Source organism: Mauremys reevesii, linkage group 6, assembly GCF_016161935.1.
Source record: "Mauremys reevesii isolate NIE-2019 linkage group 6, ASM1616193v1, whole genome shotgun sequence".
Classification (NCBI taxonomy): Eukaryota; Metazoa; Chordata; order Testudines; family Geoemydidae; genus Mauremys; species Mauremys reevesii.
Genome location: NC_052628.1, coordinates 73,183,408 through 73,204,697, shown reverse-complemented (window position 1 = coordinate 73,204,697; position 21,290 = coordinate 73,183,408). Strand labels below are relative to the sequence as shown.

The 21,290-nt window shown below is 38.3% G+C and overlaps 1 protein-coding gene and 1 long non-coding RNA gene across 4 annotated transcripts in view; one reads left to right on the top strand and one right to left on the bottom strand.

Moving 5' to 3' along the window:
- Positions 1–11,899, top strand: part of LOC120408575 — a 36,628-nt gene extending 24,729 nt beyond the window's left edge. Inside the window, exon 3 of the long non-coding RNA XR_005600796.1 lies at positions 11,581–11,899. This is a non-coding gene — a long non-coding RNA (uncharacterized LOC120408575). The remainder of the gene's footprint in view (positions 1–11,580) is intronic.
- Positions 1–21,290, bottom strand: part of SNX24 (sorting nexin 24) — a 130,988-nt gene that overhangs the window by 101,889 nt on the left and 7,809 nt on the right. The gene's annotated exons all lie outside the window — the stretch shown is intronic.

Sequence of the window (21,290 nt, the reverse complement as noted above, 5' to 3'; positions counted from 1 at the left end):
GGCAGCAGTGTACATGCTCCGAGGCAGTAACAGACACCCAGGATACTTTTACTGCAAACACTTAGATAACAAGCAAGTTTAGGTGTTTATAGGGTTCAGCGACAGCTGAGCAGGGGTATTGTCAATACTAATGGCTCCTAAATCTGGGACTTAGGGGCTAAAAGTGGCAATTAGGCACTTAGGTCCCTTTGTGAATCTAGCCCGGTTTTCCAATTTTATTCATTTTATGTTCTGCTTCAATTTACCTAAAGCATTTACCAAGTACTAACTGCAGAATGACAATCAAAATTACTTGTTTGTATTTATGACATGATCTCAATACTCTTTGATTTCATTGCAAAAAATCAAACACCACAGACATATTTTTAAAGGAGACAGAAGACTTTTGTACTTACTAAATGATTCACAGGAAGCCTACATCACTGCGTATGACTTCAAAAGAACAGAACTGACTCTTTATGACAGGGATATATGAACTGAGTAAATGCCTGGACCATTGCTCAAAGCACGCCTGGAGCACTATCATTACTTCTTTCCAGAAAGGCACACTAGCTGAAGTAATGACTTTTCTGTTTTCCTAGTTAAACTCTATGGAGTTTAAGTCAAAGTCAAAAGAAAAACTAATATTTCAATTCATTATGCATGAAAGGCTTCTTGCTTTGGTATTGGAAAGGAATAGATTTTAATGCCATAGGCTGGTATCTTATGAAAGGTTTACTAAAACACAAGTGTTCTGCACTACTTTGACTTCGGTTTGATAGGAATACTTTTAATAGAGACATAAATAGAGGCCCCCTGTCCATCTAAACTATTGGTTTTTAGCTGTGGTACTAACTATTAGCACATGTAAGCTATCTGGGGGGAAATGCCATCAAAATATTATTTAAAACCTGGTAATGTTTGAAATGACTATTCAGGTGGCTTAAACTGTTCAACATTATGTTTTCATTGCTTAACTGCTACTTTGTAATAAGCAGAGCAGCAGCATGATAACTCGAAGCATCTCCAAGCACAACTTCCAAGTGGGAGCCCCATGACTCAACTCTAGTACCTTCCTTCCATATCACGCCCCTTTGCCCATCTTCACAACCATCTATATCTTCTCTGGGATCCTGGAACTTGCTCCCTCAACATGGTCCTAAATAGCCCAAATTTGGTGACCTTCTGGGAATGCTGCAAAAGACACCTGCCTTTTGGAGAGGGCTGTGGGTATGCGTCCATCAAAGATGAAGGCCTGGAAAGGATTCCCTTTCCCCTTCCCCTCAAGTGGCTGTTTGGCTGAGATCCTGTTTGAGTTTATATTTTAATGATGCTGGGATTTTGCTGTATTACTAATTATATGTTAGGGTGTCTAGAACCTTGTATAGGTGTCTTTTATTATTTCAGTCTAAAATACATTTGAACACAGTTTCTCTTTAAAAAAAAGCACTAGGCCTCAAAATATAACATTTAATAACATCTGGTTAAACACTATTTAATTACTTGGCACCAGCTAAATGTGTCCCTATTTAGCAGAAGGTGCTAATAATATCCTAACTAAGCAGCAACTATTAACATTAACTATCAGAGTAAATAACTTAATTGTTCTAACTTAGTGGAATATACTATGTGTGATTGTAAACCATCAGTATTACCAGCTACCTGTATGAATTTTTTCTTGATAGTTTTCTGGCATCTCAATATGAGACCATTAATATGGACCAATAGAGAATTCTGCAAATAACTTCTTGTCTAGTGCACCACCAGTTATAGTTTAAAAATATTTACAAATAAAATTTAATTTCCGGTTTATTTTTGTGGCTAGAGCAGGGCACACAAGAGGGTTTTGACTACTAGTGTCTCATAAATGAACACTTGAGCATGGTGTTCATTTTGAAGAACAGCATCATAGAGATTAAAGCAACAGTGTCAAGAAATGTTATTTTTTTAAAAGACTAAAACAAGAGCAACCATCAGACACTGAGGGGAAAAAAGGGAAATCTATTATTTATATAAAACTCCACAGACAATGCAGACATCAAACAGAAGATGAAAAACAAAGAAACAAAAACCCAAAATCATGATGCTGTAAGGTTCATGTCCACCGAAATTAAAATAGTTTGTAAATGCATTGAGATGGCACACAAACTTGACAGATGTTCATAGCATCTGGATATAAGCATGCCAGAGTTGTTATAGTCCTGTCAAAATATACCTCTAACCATTTGAAGGTGGTACATTTTACAAGCACAGAAATTATCACTTTTTCTTGAAAAACTTCCCAAGCAAAAAAATAAAACATGAACTATAATAAAAAGAGGGGCTCAGTTTTATGCCAGTCAGCCTTCTTGTTCCCATGCTGTCTGGGGGATGTTTGGCAAGGGGGAGGGAAGTGGATTTTTTCCCCTGCTTAATCAGGGGTGCTGGAACAATTTTTATAGTGGGGCTACTGAGAGCCACTGAAGCAAGCTGTAAACCCTGTATATAAAGAAAACCACTTCAAGCCAGGGGGTGTAGCAGCAACCCTAGTTCCAGGACCTATTGCATTCAATTTCTAGGACTCCTCTCCCTGTATTCATCTCTCTGCATATAAGTTACCATCTCCACAATTACCAACAGATACATTTTAAATGAAAAAACAAAATTAAATGAAAAACAAAACCGAAATTACCCATATATCTAAAATTTTAACAAATTTATATGAACAGAAAAAGCCATAATCTTGTGAGACATTTTTGTGTAGTCAGAATGGACCACATGGAAATAAAGTTATGATCAGCACAAATTTAGAGTTATTGACCATGAGCCAAATCCAGAAGGTTCAGAGCAGTGGTAGAAAAATAGGAAAAATGCTTGCCTAGTACCTCTATCTAGGCATTTATATACTGCTTACTCTGCTCCCAGACATTGCAATATCGGAGAGCATCACAAATATTAATGATTTTACCCTCGCAACAACACAGAGAAATGAAAGGATTATTACTATTTTTCAGAAGGGGAACTGAGGCAGAGATTAAGGCTCCAATCCTGCAATTGACTCCACAGTGGTGGATACTTGTTCCCTTATTGAGTCAACTGCAGGATCAGGGACTAAAGGTTGGATCCACAAAGCAACAGACACCTAAACCCCAGAGTTAGGCACCTAAATCCTGCATGTGGCACCAATGTGATCCATGAAACTCCCGCCTGGTTTCTGATTAACCTGTTGGCATGTAAACTCACTTGTGACCTAAGTTTTAGGCCCTGGGGCATATGCGATGCCGCTGTATTCTAGGCATCTGGGCACCTATTTCCTGCCTAAGTCCCAGAGTAATTCACAAATGGGGAAGATAAGCATTCGGCTACCTAAGTTGTGTGTAGCAGCCTCTAAGCATACCTACCAGATTGTGTCCAGTCAAAATACATCCAGCGTAGTAGTACAAGGCAGCGGTGATGCTCACCTTGTAACTTTTAGTTGCCAGAGGGGGAGAAAAGATTTGAACATGGGTCTCCTACTTCTTGGGAGAATGTTCTACCTCGGTGATACTCAGGCCTCAGTGACTCAGGAGCCAAATTAGAGATTAGCATTAGCCAGAAGAGCCACAGTAGTGTGAATGAATTGTTTCATTTACTATAGCACTATTCATATTTAAACAGTATGACAGGGGAAGTGTGTGTGTGTGTGTGTGTGTGTGTGTATTAACCTGATTGGTTAATAACTTAGGTTGGTTAATAATTAAATCATGCAGTGTTTTAATATCATGAGCTACAAGGAGCTGCAGGAGACACATTAAAGAGCCACTTGCAGCTCGCGAGCTGCAGTCCAAGTATCACTGCTTTACCCACTGAGCTATGGGACAGCCTGACATGGGACTAATTCAATCCCTCCTGCTGAAGCTGTTCCACAGTGGATAAATAATGAGTGATTGGAGCAGGGGTACCCAGTGGTTAGGGCATCCACCTGGGAAGTGGAAGACCTCAAGTCCAGTTCCCTGCCCACAGTGCAATAGCTTCAACGGGAGAGATTGAGGGAGCCCCACATTAAAATATGCCATAGCTCAGTGGTTAGAGCACTCTGGGGTAGGAGATCCCTGTTTAAATCCTTTTTCTCCCCTTCAGGCAGGGAGGGAATTGAACCTTCTCCGCCCACATCTCAGGTGAGCACTCTAACCACTGTGCTAAAAGTTATAAAGGTGTGTAGCACAACTTCCTTCTCCTGCTGCTGTTTTGTGTAAAGTAAGGCACGGGCATAACTCATTCCCACAAGTGGCAGCTTAGGTGCTTAAGCCATCCAACTCCAGGTGGTGGGTTTCTGTCATGTTCCTATCGAGGCTTCCAATAGGCACCTCCCAACAACCTGGACTTAGGTGCCTATCTCTGTGCACACACCTCTCATGTCAGCATCACCCACTCGCTGGCATAGATGGCTTTGCACCTAACATGCTGGCTTTTGTGGATTGCATTCTTAGGTGCCATTCATTGTATAGGGAGCCTAGGCATATAATTCAGACTTTGCGAATCACAGTGTGGTTCCTGTGATTTTCTGGATGCCTAAAGGTTAGGTTCAATGATGCTTAGCATTGCAATGCACAAGTCCCTTCATGGATCCCACCTCAAATGACTTGCAAGAGCCAGAAACTGAACTGACATCTCCCAACTCTCATTCTTTTGCTTTAACCATAAGACTATACTTTCTTTCTTGCCATGCAAAAGGGGCCTGATCCAAAACCCACTGACATCAAGGGAAAGACTCAGACTTCAATAAGTTTTGGATCAGACCCAAGGTGTATATGTGAACTCCACAATACACTATTGCAGGAGAGAACAGTGCATATACAAAAACTGTGTCAGTAAGTGTGGAAGAGATGAGTGACTGAGTGTCCAAGGGATAAAAAACTGAAGTAGGAACCGCCAATACAGACCCTAGAGTGCTAAACAACTTAGTGAATTGTCTATGAATTCCTAATGCTCACTAGAGATCAGGGTGCCAAAAATATTACATAAAGTAACATGTGGTCTAATGGACTATTCTTCATATCTCCCTCAGAAATAGCCATTAATAGATGGGTGTATATGTGTGTGCATGCGCACACGCACGCAAGTGCCTGCGCACATAAACATGAGAGGGTGTTTCACAAATACATTAATTCTAATGTTTATCTTCAGAAATGTTTTTCTGGGACATTCTTCAAGTGTTACTACTATAGAAAACCTCCACAAACAGATGGGTCTGACATTTTGATCTGACATGATCCAGAGTCATCTTGATTTCCACCTCATGATCAGTATTAAGGGAGTGAAGACCTTCCATGTTTTCCAATACCCATCCACTTGGTCTTGAAGGACAGAATACTGCTCTGGATTGTTATATCCTTTCCTACATTGTGTTCCCTTTTTCACTGGCAGTCCATGTTGGCCAATAATTAAACCCATATGCTTATTTTAAAAGGAAAAATGTGTTTAGTGTGTTCACACTCGTTTGTTAATGGAACTTTTAAGTTTTGGTTTTCGGAAGGGGAGAGGAAGAAGGAGAAAAACATCACTGAACCACCATTTGTTTTGAATCTCTACCTCGCTCTCTCTCCTCCCATTCGCAGCATTTGACTCTGCTTGAGCCTAAACATATATGGCTAAGATTTTACAAAATTATCAGTGACCCTGAGTGTCCAGAGACACTTTAAAAGCACTTGATTTTCAGCAAGTGCCGAGTGAATCCACTCTCTAAAAATCAGGCACCTTTTAGTTGATTCAAGTTGGGCACCCAAACATTGAGACACACAAACTCTCTAGTCACCTTGTAAAATCTTGGCCATACATACTATTGTATGTGCTACTTGTTGACACCCCAAGTTAAAAGACAACAGAAAAATACAAATAAACAAATAAAAGAAGAAACCCAGTTTATCAGATAGCTGCCTTTTTCTGATCAAAAAGTTCACATTTTCTGACAACCTCTAGGATTTTCCCTCCCTTTTATTTTATTTTAAAATGGAATTGAACATGTAATTTTAAAAATTAATTTAAATTACTCAGATGACAAATTCAATGCACACAGTAACCCCTACTGGTCTGTTAGTCAGACATGTGAGTAAAGGCACAACACAGTACTGTCATTCTGTATAGCACATAGCTAATTTGTAGGGAGAGTTTCCACAAAGATTTTATTTATGTATCTTATGCAACTTTGTCAGTTATAAATAATGCTCTAATTGTTCCATGTAATTAGAGTTAGAATTATGTTATAGAAAACATCACTAAATTTAATACTCAATCTTCTGAAAGAATAAAATAGATAAAGAATATAACAATGATCTTACTGGTATATATGGAGTACAGGAACTAAAAGTATTTGCAGTTAAGATATCATGCATGATATCATACAGATCTTAAACTAATAACAACTGAACTTTCCTTAAAAATCACTTAATGGAAATAAACATGTTAATTTAATAAAAGCCATTTTAAAATGATTTTTAGCCACATGTAATGTATTCACCCAATTAAATATGAACAGTTATTACCACAATCTACCCAGTGAATCATATTAAGCTTTCTATTGTCCATGCTATGCAAATAAATTAGGGTTAAAAATGTGTATAAATATTAACTTATCTGTTTTAGTACACAATTTGTTATTGAGCCAAATGAATAATAAAATGTTCTGTCATACACTTACTTCACAACCCATTATGCTCTCTTACTAGTTTAAAAGCAAAGTATTAATTAAAAACTGCTAGATATAAACTCAGTCATTTCTAAAGTCTGAATTGCTTTTAATGCAATATCCATTATTACAACCTATCAAACCACTCATAAAATAAATAAGAGCTACACTATAATAAACTGTTTCAAGAAATCACACAACCTAGACAGGAAACAGAGCATGGTTGGTTATTTAAAATGCTAAATATTGTTTTTCATTACAAAACAATTCCCCAATCTATGGTTAATTCAAAGAAAACAAAGTTTTCTACATACCCAAGTCTTCTGAGGGTACTACTTCTACCATCTGTCTCTCTTTAAAAGCACGCGTGTGCATAGTTTATCATGCAAGTGTGAAGGGAAGATGGCGGGAAACAGGTCACCAAATAAATCTTAGGGTGAAATCCTGCCTCACTGAAGAGAACAGGATTTTTTCCATTGACTTCAATGGACCCAAGTATCTAGTGGGAGAAAGTAATGTTAAATCTCAGCCTTGAAAACCACAGGCAACTTTCCTATTATACTTTAGGTGAGAGGGGAGTATAAGGATTGAACAGTATTGGCATACAGCAAAAATCAGACTGAGACTTTTACCTGAGCTTTAAAAACAGTTCTTTTCTTCAAGATGTGGCTATAAACTGGCACAAGAGGGTTTTTTATTTGTGTTTCAATCTCTAGTGGTAAGTGTGCTTGCAGGGGTTATAATACTAGTTTAGAATCAGCCTGTGTCAAGGCTGATTCCCCATTCTGGTACCTCGAGTGCAGAAGGCAAGGGCCCGCAAGGGTTACAGCTTCTCTCTGACCTTGGATGGGTAGATGCTACCACCACCCAAAGGCAAAAAAAACCCTTTGAATCCAGGAAGGCGCACTTGGGAATTCCTCCCTGTGGGGTACCCTCAAGCCCTTTCACCCCCCTCCTGGGAAGAGCTGAGAAAGAAAAAAAAAAGGAAATCAGCTGTTGCCACCAGCTAATTAAACAACATAGGCACAAACCTCTTAGGACACAACAAACTCAATCCTGTTCTTAAAAAAGGTAAATTTTATTTAAAACAAAAAAAAAGAAAATACATCTGGAACTTAGGCTATTGCTAGATTTAAAAAGAGCAAATATAATAATTAAGCATCAAGAATGGTTTTCTTGAAGTCCAGCTTAATGGTTACAAGCAAAACAAAAGCATTTGGAGGTTAGCACACAAGAGTCCACAAGCCTTACAGAAATAAAAGAGAGAAACCTAATCACATCTTTTTAGACATCTCCTGATCTACTTACATATCTGGAGTTTCAAATAAGTAGTTTCTAGGTAAGATTTGATGGTTTGTTTATACCTGGCTTAAAGCTTTTTACAGCATAGTTCCTGTGCTTTGGGAGAATAACCAAAGACAAAGGGTAAGTTTTTTCCCAATTTTAAAAAGTTCTAGCCCTCCCACTGGCTCTTTTGGTCAGGTGCCCATTCTTTTCCTTTTACCAATGGGCTTTTTTAACCCTTTACAGGTAAAGCAAGTAGAGAACAGCTAACAGGGATTTTACAGCTAACTGGCTGGCTAGGTGTCCATAAAAAGGGAGCTACCCTCCCCCTTCATTTATCACAGCCTGCCCCCCCCAACTAAATTCCTGAAAATTAAGTAGTAAATAATAATACATTATAATCTATAATTACTGACATTTGCATTGTTTCCACAGATACTAAATTTAAGCAGTGTGTGAGTCCAACTGCAAATCATTAGCCACAAGCTGTCACTATGATCCATGTTCGGTAACTGATGAGTAGGGTCCCATCAATGATGTCAATGCAACTACTCAATGTAAAGGATGCAGAATCTGGACCTCTGACCTTTACCAAAAAACTAACAGTAGTTGGGCCTACATCCTACAGTTTGACCAGTAGTCAGACCTGTGAAGCAAACTGCATGTACAGTTGAAAAAAAATTATGTTTTTTTTTTTTGTTTGTTTTAAAGTGCAGCCATACGCTTCTAAGTCAGTGCACCAACTCCCTTGGGTCTTCAACAGCAGCTGAACATTTATAAAGATTTTATTTTGGGTATCCATATTTAAATATTTACAAAGTTACAACAAAGAAGAAAACAGAAAAACAATGACACATTATAAAACATTTAAGAAGCTTGTTGCAGTTTATTTGACATCATTTGTCAGGATTACACAGTGAAACTCATTATTGATTGCAGTCAAATCATGTGTGCCACAATATCAACTGTTAAATGTAAATTTTTATACATCCAAAAACCTACAATAAGAGACTGTTAAAGTTGCTAAGTCAAGTACTCAAAAGATAGGAAATGTCAGAATTAAGGTTGCCTTGCAACCTTAATTCAGCCCCCTGGTGGTCTCTATTTATGATAGAGTCTTTAATTACATAATCATATACTAGTTTTTCCACAGGACTCCTGCAAATAGCAAATTCATTCAGCAAATAGATGCTTATTCAATACTTCTTTTTATCCTCCTCTTTAAATAAGGCTTGGGGCCGCACATTGAACACACACTATCCAAACCTTACACTGAATATAAAACCATTAACATCCTCCTGGACATTTTTATGGTGCTCTCACCATAGCCTTCAAGTACTTCACAAACATTAATGAATTTATCTTCAGAACTCCCCTGAGATTAGGTGGCATTACCACTCCATTTTATAGCTGGGGAACTAAAACACAGCTATATTAAGTCCAAAATTGCTCAAAAGCATGCATCTACTCATTTTGGGAATACCCAGGATGTGATTTTTCAGAGTACTTGGCATTTTTATAAAACCCATCTCTCACTGACATCAATTGCAGTTAAAAGTGCTCAGCCCTTCTGCAAATCTGGCCCCAGATATCTCATGGCATCCATAAAATGAAGAACACACAATTAGTAGCCAAGTGTGAACATTTTGGTTTATGCGACTTTCCCAACATCACAATATCTTGGGTGACAGTCAACTTCTTTAACCAGAAGACCATCTCTTTCTGTAATGCCCTGCCTCATTTACAACACACCTTCCCATTTCTGCAACAAATGAGGAATGGGTCCCACAGACACTAGCATCCTTCACTACACAGTCATGATTCATTCTCAGATCACCATCCATCCTGTGCACTGATCGAGGCTGGAGTCTAGTCCAAAAATAACATGTGATCATGTAATTAAAGATTATCATAATATGTAAACAAGGAGGCCGAATTAAGGTCAGAGAGGCATCTTTAATTCTGAAATTTCCTAACTTTGGAATACTTGACTTTGCAAACTTAATTTTAACAAACAGGTTTTTTTTTTTTTGGTTTGGTTGGGTTTGGGTGTGTAACCGCCTAATTAAAACAAAAAACTGAAAACCAACATAAACCAAAAAATACATCATATAACTTCTAAACTTGTGTCATCAACAGGGTTTGAACTTTTAGATCCACAGCACAGTCCTCCATAGTAGGCTGTTACCTCTAGACAGATCAACCACTAGAGTGAGAGTGAGTTCCCCAGCTATTTGCTGACAGCAGAGGAATGTAGATACTCAGAGCTCCCGCATTCAATTCCATGTTTTGGAGGGGAATGTGCTCCAATAGTTATAGACCTTTCTATGTCTGTACCCACAGCGTCTCTCCATCCTATCCTACCTTCTAAGGCTCCTGCACCCTTTGCCTTCTGCTGCCCCTCATCTTTGGGCTCCTGCAACCCTATCTTCCTTCACAAGTTCTCTCCCCTCTCCATTTAAATCAAATGCTTCCTCCTCCTCTAAATGGGGGCATGGAAAGCACAGGAAATAGTTCCCCTGCTCTCAGTTCTGGTGCCACAGACGCCCCCTGCAGGCACTAAGAACAATTACAGAAAAAGTCCTCTCTGCCCCATAATCCCCAGGATGGAACATGCTCTGTTGCTCTGTGCTGATGGCACATGCACAGTCCAGTCAGCACATAGAAGCATGCTCAGTGCAGAGGCAATCTTCAAAGAATTTAGCTGTCAAACTCTAACAAGTCTCTACTGAGCATGTGCATACTAAGATTTTTATTTTTGAAAGAGTTATGATTTGGCCAAATTTGAGCCAAATTTTCACAGGAATGGCAAAAGGCACATCCCTGACAGCAGGGTGACTCTCTCCCTGACAAAGTTCAAGTTCCTTTTCCAAAGCATGAAGGCACTCTCAATGAAAGGGTTGGAAGAATTTGCTGTGAATCCAAGTATTTTCAGTATCCATAGGTTTCAGAGTGGTAGCCGTGTTAGTCTGTATCAGCAAAAACAATGAGGAGTCCTTGTGGCACCTTAGAGACTAACAAATTCATTTGGGCATAAGCTTTCATGGGCTAGAACCTACTTCATCAGATGCATGGAGTGGAAAATACAGGAGCAGGTATAAATATATGAAAAGATGGGAGTTGCCTTACCAAGTGTGAGGTCAATCTAACGAGACAATTAAATTAACAGTAGGATACCAAGGGAAGAAAAAGAACTTTTGTAGCGGTAATGAGAGTGGCTCATTTCAAAGAGTTGATAAGAAGGTGTGAGAAACAGTAGGGGAAAATTAGTATGAGGGAAATTAGGTTTAGGTTTTGTAATTACCCAACCACTCCCAGTCTTTATTCAGGCCTAATTTGATGCTGTCCAGTTTGCAAATTAATTCCAGTTCTGCAGTTTCACATTGGAGTCTGTTTTTGAAGGTTTTTTGTTGAAGAATTGCCACTTTTAGGTCTCAAGTATCAGAGGAGTAGCCATGTTAGTCTGGATCTGTAAAAGCAGCAAAGAGTCCTGTGGCACCTTATAGACTAACAGACGTTTTGGAGCATGAGCTTTCAGGGGTGAATACCCACTTCGTCGGATGCACTTTTAGGTCTGTTATTAGGTGACCAGGGAGACTGAAGTGTTCTCCTACGGGTTTTTGAATGTTATAATTCCTGATGTCAGATTTGTGTCCATTTATTCTTTTGTGTAGAGACTGTCCGGTTTGGCCAATGTACATGGCAGAGGGGCATTGCTGGATAGTATACTAGTCCATCCAACTCCTGCAAAACAAAGCAATTCATGGAAATGCAAGAGAAACTAAAGACATGGAATTTTCCCTGCACATCCTATCTCAAACTTAAAGACAGTATAAGGCAAGCTGCTAAACCAGCGTAGAGGGTGAGGCAGGTAAGGAATTAACAAAGACTCATGCAGACTTGCTGCAGGGCAGCTCAGAGTTACTCTCCTGTCAGACATCCCCTAGGGAAAAGTCAGAAGAAATGGTCTGGGTCTGAGCACTTCTTGCGTGAATTCCACAGGGATACAATGAATATTAATAAAAACATTTGTAAACCATCAGATACAAATTAAAGTGTGTGCATGTACTCCACACTAATGTACAGCACGAAAACTGAAAAATGTTCTTTCCACAGGACTCAGAGAAATGTGTTTTGCTATCCAGAGAAGTCCCTGTTAATTAACACTTTCATGTCCAAAACAACAGGAGCCAATGATCTGACAGTTTTTAGCAACAGATCACTGACACGGTTTTGAATGTTTCTTGGATGAAATCACTAACATTAGCACCTTTACGGTAATCGATTGGTGTCATCAGAATTCTGGAGATCTATGCTGCAGACTCTAACATCATAGAAGTAATCAATTAAGGCAGTCAGTTGAAAAAAAATGATTCAAAGAGCAGAGTTGTCAATGGCAAAATAATCTAATTTTAGTGGTTTCAAAAGATGAGCAGACAATATGCCATTTACTTATTTCATTAAGTGGCTGAATTGTTCTAAATAAGTTAAAAGATCCAATTTCTGGAACAATTTCCATAATTACTATATCCAGAACCTATGAAGTGATTAATTCCATGTAATCTCTGCACTACAGTGAGTCAATAAAACCTCAGTTTTATGTGATGCAAACATAAAAAGTTACTGCAAGGGGAAGTCTGGTACTAATATGCTAGTGAATATATGATTCACTCACGAAACCCCAAACCTTTACATTGTTAATACTGACCTTAACAAAGATTTTTGCCTTACATTATGTACCAACACATACAGTTTCATTCTTTGGAAATCTTTATTTTCTACATCTCATACTTCAGCAGTTGTTCTGCTTGGGTGGCAAGAGACAATACCATGGATTCATTTTTACAGTTTGCAATTGAAGATGACAAACCATTATCAGAAAAAGGATTCTTACTTACACGTGAGCAAGACTTAAGCAATAAAATACTTGAAAATGCTGAAAAGAGTTACCAAAGCTGTCCATACCAGTTTTTAATAATACCACACAAAATAGCCAAACAAAGAGAGTATGGAGAAAAAAGGAAGCTATCACCAGCATGAGAGCCTCTACCATGTTACATGCCACAGAAAGTTACCTGACACAATCTATAGTGCATTCTTTGCCTTCCACAAGCAAACCATCAGAATCTATTAAAATTACTTCATGCTGATAGCACCAGAGACATGACAAATCACAGGCCAAGAGTCAGATACCAAAGAATGTGTCTCAGGGATTTAGGGCTAGGCCCATTTGCAAGCAAATGATATTGTGTGGAGCTGGCATGCTCAGTGCATGACAAACTGATGCAATTTCAGTACTGTCGGAGAAGCTGGGCGAGATTTCTCTGATGCTGGCTATGGTTAGTTTACAGAATTGTGCAGAGTTCCCAGATTTGAATCACTTGGGGCCTGAAAGGGCTTCACTTGACAAGCCACAAATAATTACACTACACTCTTTCCATTGTACTCTATTATTCTGCGCCTCTTATCTCTAGGCTTCAAACACTCATGAACAAGCAAGGTCACTTCTATTTTGACCACAATGCAACAAAACATTGTTCTTTTGTGATATGATAAATAAAACACTGTCCTGCAGACTAAACATTTTTATCAGGTCCATTTCCACTTTTATAAGCAAAAACAACTTTGGAAGCTTGTTAGAAGAGTTGAGGTTGGAAATAACCATGCAGGAAAATCCATGAGCTCTTCACTTAAGGGTGTGATACAGCTATCTAGTTATTGTAAAAACTCATGGCCCCTAAAAGATAACCGTTACATCTGTCATTACAACCCCCCCTCCACCTCCCCCCATTCAAATGAACAAATTTGGCAATTCAGTGTGCAACTATCAGAAAATAGTTTTGAATCTGCTGCATGTTGTTGGTACCCTTCTTAGACTCAAGATATTCTTCACAATCAAAGTCACTGTATAATTTATGAAGCTTTATAAAATCTAATACTCAAACCCTGAAGCAGCTCAGGAGAGTTTTGCTCTAGTACGTGTTATGTTGATCATTACTGAGTTTTTAAAAAATTGGAAACAGATTAAATTAACAATGTCATTTATTTGGATGGAAAAAGAAAGAGCAGAAGGATAGAGGTAGCTCTTGCAAGTTTAACCATGTGACTAACTTACAGTAGAGAAACTTCTGGCTTTGAGCTACACTGTATTAATTCACAGCAAACTCAAAGGTTCTTGTTAAAATTCCTTACCCTCTACCAAGAAAGCTGCAAACTGCCTTTATTTGGTTGTAAATATATTTAGCTCCAGCCCATCAGAAGAGGGAGACATAATTCCTTTAATAACAACTAATAAAAACCAAGGAAGCTCAAGGAAGTAAAGTTTTACCAATTTATTTCAAACTGGGGACAAAATATTATTAATAAAGAGACCTCACATGGCTATTTCTTTCTAGCAGTTAAAATTATATTTAGAATGTTATTAATGTTGAAATTAAGAACTTAACTTTAACATTAAATAATATTATCCCAAAATAAATGGATAACAGAAATGGTAAGGGAAAACAATCTATTTTAAAATCCAAATTAACAAGGATCAGAAAAATCCTCCATATTTATCTTCCATAAAAACATATTATAGCAAGCTGGTACCAAGAGGAAAGAAAAAAAATAGCTTAAGGTCTTTCTTAACTGAAAGGATGAGTCTTACTACAGTACAACATATTTCCCACATGTCCAAGTAATCCCAGCATGACGACTATCTTATCTTCTAAAAGAAATAAACTATTACTCTGGAAATGGCCAGCCTTCTTTTACACACATACATGCACCCACACACTTCTCCCCAGCCCCTTGGAAGCTTGAAATATAATATTTCCATAATAAACTCTCCCAGCACACTTTGTATGGTTGTTCAGCACTTTGGGGAGGGGAGGGAGCAACACACATACACAGAATTATGTGGACTCTGTAAATATATAATGTAAGAAAATGATCTAATTGAGGTCATGAAAACATTCTAAAATGATATTGTAATTCAGTGTTCTGAAATAAGAAATTTGAAACAACTTCCACCATGAAATGACTGCCTTGTTAAGTCACAGGTGTTTCTGCAATAGATAAATGTAAAAACGCACTATTAGGAATCATCCATTTCATCCATATTTAAAAGCCACAAAAAAAAAAATAAGACGTGATCAAAATAGGTAGCAACACATAAAGACTTCTTTACATACTGGAGGCTGTCATGTGAACACAAAACTGCTTCAAAAAATCTTCTGTCGGATACTTCAATAGTGATGTCAATTTAATGTTACCATAAAAATCAGTGTTCCTCTAAGTTGACAGTCCACAATTTCATAGGAATGATAAAATATTTTTAAGATGTATTGATGATCAATGGAGAACAAGAAGGCTGAATTTAAAATAAACCAGGAATGCACATATAAACCAGCAAAGATTACTGAAGTGTCAGATCTTTTTATATTTTTTAAATTCTATTTTTAGTATCACTTGGTTTGGAATTCTTTTTATTAAAAGGATATTTTTGACCTGACCATTTTTGTCTCTTGTCATTCAATCATAGAGTACTAGGGCTTTTTCCTCACCATTTTTTGCCATTTTAAAAAAATTCTGCAGCTATACCTAATTTGTTCAACCACTGTTGTATAGTTGAAATGCACACTGAAACTCTTGTAAAGTTTTCCTTCCTGCTCATCTGTTCACAGGTAATTTGTCAAAACTGAGTGATATGACATCAGCAAATAAAAAAAAATACATATTCCAAAGAAGAAAAACTGCCTAGAACTTCATATCTGTGCCACGTTTGTTTAGTTCTTTAGACTGAGCACCACCGGCAAATGCAAAGCAGTAGAAAAACTAAGTACCGTATATACTTGTTCATTAGCCCGTTCATTTATAAGCTGACCCCCCAAGATGGTTTGGTAAAAATAGCAAAAACTGTATGACCCTTTCATAAGCCAACTCTATATTTCAGGGGTTGGCAAACTTTGGCCCTCAGGGTAAGCCACTGGCAGGTCGGGATGTTTTGTTTACTTGGAGCATATGCAGGCATGGAGCCCCCTCAGCTCCCTGTGGCCAAGGTTCGCCGTTCCCAGCCAATGGGAGTTGCGGGAAGTGGCGCCACTCCCCGCAACTCCCATTGGCTGGGAACGGCGAACCGCGGCCACAGGGTGCTGAGGGGTTCCATGCCTGCAGATGCTCCAGGTAAACAAAACGACAATGTATTAGATATTCAATTCAATGATTCCATAGAGTTTAAAATCATCAAATTTTGGTGTAGACCCATTTATAAGCTGACTCCCGCTCTTTGATGCATCACTTTTTTACCAAAAATATTCGGCTTATGAACAAGTATATACAGGAGTCATTTTAGTTTATCGCTGTATGATGTTTGGAGCGAGAGGCAATTCATTTTGCTGGAAAACCTGGGTTTGCAGGAAGATTATTGAAAGTCTGAGCCACAGTGACGTTTGAAACAAAAATACTGAAAACCTGCATGGAGGATCTGACATAGACAAAGATTTGAGACCTCCAGAACTACTGAAGAACAGATCAAGAAAGAAGATAGGGATACTGGAATCCACAGCAATACAGCTGATCCATGAGAGACTTGGGAGAGGAAGTAAAAATCAAAATATTGTCTGGATGCTTTGACACTCAAGCAAGAAGGTAAGTTGAGAGGAAAAATATTATGGGGGTTAGGGAAACATCTCATTCCCCTTTTCTGTTTAATTCCACAATAACTTGGCCTATGACATCTACGTTTACTTTACCTTGGTCTTTATGAGATGAGTTTGTTTATAACTTGTAAGCAACTGCAATATTTTTGGAAAACGGAATGACATTACAATACATCTATTAACCCATTAACCTAAAATCTAAATAAAATTAGCATGTCCATTCTTCTTCCCACCTAAAAAGCATCAAGAGAGTCAAGTCAGATTGCAGCAATCACCGTAGCTTGGCTTTAGGAGTGGCCAAGAGTTTTCCAGTTCCCAGAGAGATTCTGATTTCAGAAAAGGAAAAAACAAAACAAAACAAAAAAGAGATATCTGTGCAAGACCAGCAGTAAAGCCAGTCAGCTGAAATACATCTGATCACATTTCATAAAAGCAGCTTCTCTGTAATCAATAAATACTCACTGCCACCCAATTGATTGTTTCACACATAATCAAGATTCTTAATTTGTGCTTATGTACAAGATGATGGGGAAGCTTTAGATTTCATTATTCTCCAAATTGAATATACTGCAGTGCATGAATATTTTCTGCACAGGTTTAAAAACTGAATCCATTTAAATGGTGAATCAATTACAAAGTGAGACAAAACAACAGAAAAAATAGAATAATGAAATTCATTAATTTTTACACTACAATTTTCATGCTACTTTGATGGAAGAAAAGAAATCATCTACAGTCAAGTTCCATACCATCTTCACCTCTACAATAAGTCAAAGCAAAGCATGTTAGGTCAGTCTCCTGATACAGCACTAGCTACCACATGGGAAGTGATATTTACGAACATTAACTAATCTTCACAACATGCATGGTGAGGGAGACAAGTATCACCCCCAGAAACAGATTATCATATTTTAAGAGTGATCTTTAGAACTCCTATGCCAAGGAAATGGAGACTTACATGATTCTCATCTAGAGGCCCCTATCATAAGCGGGACATGTAGGCAGTACTGTTATACAAATAAATAATAATATTTAAAAACATACAGTGTGTCTATGACAGAGTTCTGGTATCACTTCTCATTCAGTACCTACTCCAAAGTAGACTACTGATGACTATGGCATTGAAAATCTTTTCCATTTATAAGTTTTGAGTGGTTAAAGTTGATTGAAATAGGAGGGGGAGTGCTCATTCCACCAGCAAATTGGGTTCAGTGCAGACTACTGCAAAAAGCTCAACGCTCATCTGTTCTTAGGACTAATAAGCTTAGGTGGCAAGCAAGACAGTGTTTTAAATGTCAATCATAATTTTAAATAAATGGATCATTTGTTTCTCTTTTGGTTGTATTTGTAAGGGTATGTCTACTCTTAAAACACGACAGCAACACAGCTGTGCCACTGTAGCACTTCAGTGTGTAGACACTACCTAAGCCTATGAGATGGGTTCTCCCATTAGCACAGGTAATCCAACTCCACAAGAGGCAGTAGCTATGGAATTCTGCCATTGATCTAGCACTGTCTATATTGGGAGTTAGGTCAGCTTAACTATGCTGCTCAGGGGTATGGATTTTTGACACCCTGGAGCGATGCAGTTAAGCAGACTTAATTTTCTAGTGTAGACCAGGCCTACAACTGGTTGTGACTGGTTGGATCACAGAAACCCCCTTGGGAGCTGCCAACTGACGTGCCAAGACTACCTCTGCTCCTGTTTTCCCTGCCAGCTCAGGACTCCAGCACCCTGTCTTGCTGAGCCAGACACGTCTGCTCCAACACAGACCCAGGGTCTGAATTACCTGTCCCAAAGCTGCAGGTTTACCTGAAAACAGCTCACAGAAGTGTGCTTGTCTTTAGCACTCAGATGTCCAACTCCCAGTGGGGTCTAAACCCAAATAAATTCGTTTTACCCTGTATAAAGCTTATGCAGGGTAAACTCATAAATTGTTCGCCCTCTATAACACTGATAGAGAGAGATGCACAGTTGTTTGCTCCTCCAGGTATTAATACATACTCTGAGTTAATTAAGTAAAAAGTGATTTTATTAAATACAGAAAGTAGGATTTAAATGGTTCCAAGTAGTAACAGACAGAACAAAGTAAGTCACCAAGCAAAATAAAATAAAATGTGCAAACCTATGTCTAATCAAACTAAACTCAGGTAAGTTCCTCACCAGTTCCAGAATGCTCCCTTTTGCAGGCTAATCTCCTTTTAGCCTGGGTCCAGCAATCACTCACACCCCCTGTAGTTACTGTCCTTTGTTCTAGTTTCCTTCAAGTATCCGGGAGGGGTGTGTGTGTGGAGAGGCTCTCTCTTTAGCCAGCTCTCCCAGGGGTTTAAATAGACTCTCTCTTGTGGGTGGAGACCCCCCTCCTCACTCCTATGCAAAGTCCAGCTCCAAGATGGAGTTCTGGAATCACCTGGGCAAGTCACATGTCCATGCGTGACTCACAGTCTTTACAGACAGAAGCCACTGTCCACGTGGTATTTTGTATGTCTCCAGGAATACTTCTTATGTGGATTGGAGCATTCCAAGATGCACTGTTTCCCAAGTGCTTCCTGATCAGATACTTAACCTTGCGAATTCCTTCCTAAAGAAGCTGACCAAATGACTCACAAAACTTACTTAGAAACCAAGCACGTATACAGCCAATCTTCTTAACCTCAAGTACAAAATGATATATGTGTACAAATAGGATGAATAGATATAGCAAACCATAACTTTTACAGAGATATGTTACATGTCACAGGCAGCACAAAACATATTCCAGTTATGTCATATTCCCATAAAGCATTATGGGGTACAGAGTCACACTGGTGTTTTCTCAGTTCTTTCTGGGAAGTAAAGTCCTTAACTGGCTGTTTACTAGCATCTGTGTGGAGAAGCCAGTCATTTTACTCTTGTATTTCTACTTGATGCTATGTGGACAATTGAATAGCTCTATTGTTTAATTCTCTGAGCATATCATTTTTTCTCCAAAATATCAACTGGCTATTTCTGAAGAATATTCCTAAGGTTCTACAATTAACAATTGTGATCCACTGTCAGAACATCTTGAATTCAGGGCCAAACTGTGACTTTGCATAGATGCTGGAATTAGGGGTGCTGCCACATCCCCTGGCTTGAAGTGGTTTCCATTATATACAGGGTTTACAGTTTGGTTCAATGGCTCTTAGCACCCTCACTATAAAAACTGTTCCAGCACCCCACTTGATACAGTTAGTCATAGTCTGCTGCTTGTGTATACCTGTTCTGAAATCTCCAAGAACTCACAGTAGTACTCAATTCACAATGGTTTCTTAAACAAATTCAAATAGGACACCCTCCTAGCTTCTTCACTACAATTTCATGGCATTGCATCAGCTCTTTTGTTTGTGCCTTTCACAGGTGATTACAGATATCCCAATGAGCTAATGTCTATTATATGAGCACTCATCCCAGGTCAGAAAAAAAGCTCTCTTGTTCTTTATCTGATTGCCATGTATACATTGATAATATTTTCGAACAGATTTTGTATTGTTTCATTTTCCCATGTTCAGTGATAGGGGTCTTTGCAAATTTTCCATGGTGTTCTTTAAAGTCCCTTGCCCAAATTAAAATGTTATCTATTCAATCTTTAACAGACTAACTGATCATAATGACCCCTTTTGGCCTTAAAATCCATGAACAAACATGAGGGAAAACTGGCTCTGCAGAAGAAAGAGTTTAACTAGCTATACCAAAACTGCTGCCAAATACCCAAAGTAAAAAAAGAGAGAGGAGGAAAGAGAGAAAAATATGACTTTTGTATAAATATACACACACACATTTTCTATAATCTCTTTCTTTGGTATAAACTGTCTCTAAGTCAGTTATATAGAGATCAACTGATTCATATTGTCTTTAGAAATTAGAAATTAAACAATTGTGTTTCATAAGTAGTATTTTTCTGGAGTTACATTACTTTGACATCGATGTGCCAAATCCTGTTTATCTTCTTCCTCTTCCCAAATATCATCTACCTACAGTGCTGCTGGGACTGTCAGATGGAGAAATTGTACTCTCTGACATTTAGATGCTTTCTTTGCATCTGTGACTATGAGAAAAAATGTCCAACTGTTGTTTAAGATGGACTCCATATTTGTGTCATTATCTTGACAATCCAATGGAATTGGAGCAAGTAATGTCTCCACTGCTGATTCACTATAACTTGTAACACTATGTCATATTTAGGGAGCTCTCAGAACATAGGCTGGTGGTGGTGAAGTCCCAGGACTTATTAATTTCGTGAACACTCAAGTCAGACTCAGTCTGCTCAGGCTTATGGCAATATCTTGTTCACACAGCTCAGAGGCTTAATAGAAGAGTTAGAATGCTACATAAACTAATTAGTATACACTCCTACAGAAATCACCTTATAAAACCACTCAAGCCTTCCGCATTTGAAAAAAAAAATACAGAGGATACAATCATGTAAGCAAGTATTTGCTAGCTTGGCTTCTCTACAGTCAGTCTTCATGCAGAGGAATATTCAGGTCTTCATTTCTTTGACTCTCATTCAGTCTTTTAAATGAAGGAATAAGAGCACAGATACACAATCTAAAGCATACTGTACACTGTAGTTCCACACTTCCAAAAATGTTAGAGTAAAGCTCAGCCATAATTAACTCATCAATAATTTTATAGGCAGGATAAAGGCTACAGACTTCTTTTAAAACCATCACAATATTTGAAGACATTATATGTTCATATCTATCTTGTTTCCACAAAA